Source organism: Typha angustifolia, chromosome 12, assembly GCF_048772165.1.
Source record: "Typha angustifolia cultivar Huaian chromosome 12, ASM4877216v1, whole genome shotgun sequence".
Lineage (NCBI taxonomy): Eukaryota > Viridiplantae > Streptophyta > Magnoliopsida > Poales > Typhaceae > Typha > Typha angustifolia.
Window position 1 is genome coordinate 6,901,079 of NC_133250.1, and position 558 is coordinate 6,901,636.

Genomic DNA, 558 nt, shown 5'->3' on the forward strand with positions numbered 1-558 from the left:
TAAGCTTCTCATATATGGAAATAAATAAAAGAAGGGAGAAATTTACCATAAATTTTTCTGAAGTAGAAAAACTAATTTGAAATAGACTAAATTTGAAAAAGATAGTAAGAGCAAAGAAAGATAAAAGTGTGCAAACACTTCATAGGGAAAAACAGTAGAGTAAGGAATTTTCTGAAGAGAGAGAGAGAGAGAGAGAGAGAAAAGTAGAATTTAGCATAAAAGAAAGGAAGGGAAGCGAGATAAAAAGAATTTCGTCGACAGCAGGATTCGAACCTGCGCAGGCAAAGCCCAACAGATTTCGAGTCTGTCTCCTTAACCACTCGGACATATCGACAAATCAGAAGCCCTCAGTCTATATAATATTTCTTCTCATTTTCACCCCTTCACCCATCTCAGTTCAGTTCTGATAACTATGTAACCCGGTCATGAGTTGGGTCACTAGGTTATTGGTTCAACCAGTAGTTCATCCAGTCGGATTGTTGGTTTGTTAAAATATTTAAATAATATATAAATAGATCTAAATAGTTTTAAAAATAAATAATTATTAATAAAAGTACT

The 558-nt window shown here is 33.3% G+C and overlaps 1 non-coding gene across 1 annotated transcript; it reads right to left on the minus strand.

Annotated features, from left to right (window-relative positions):
- Positions 1 to 252: 252 nt before the first annotated feature.
- TRNAS-CGA (transfer RNA serine (anticodon CGA)) lies at positions 253 to 334 on the minus strand. The gene has a single exon. It is a non-coding gene; the product is annotated as a tRNA-Ser (tRNA).
- Between the last annotated feature and the right edge of the window lie 224 nt (positions 335 to 558).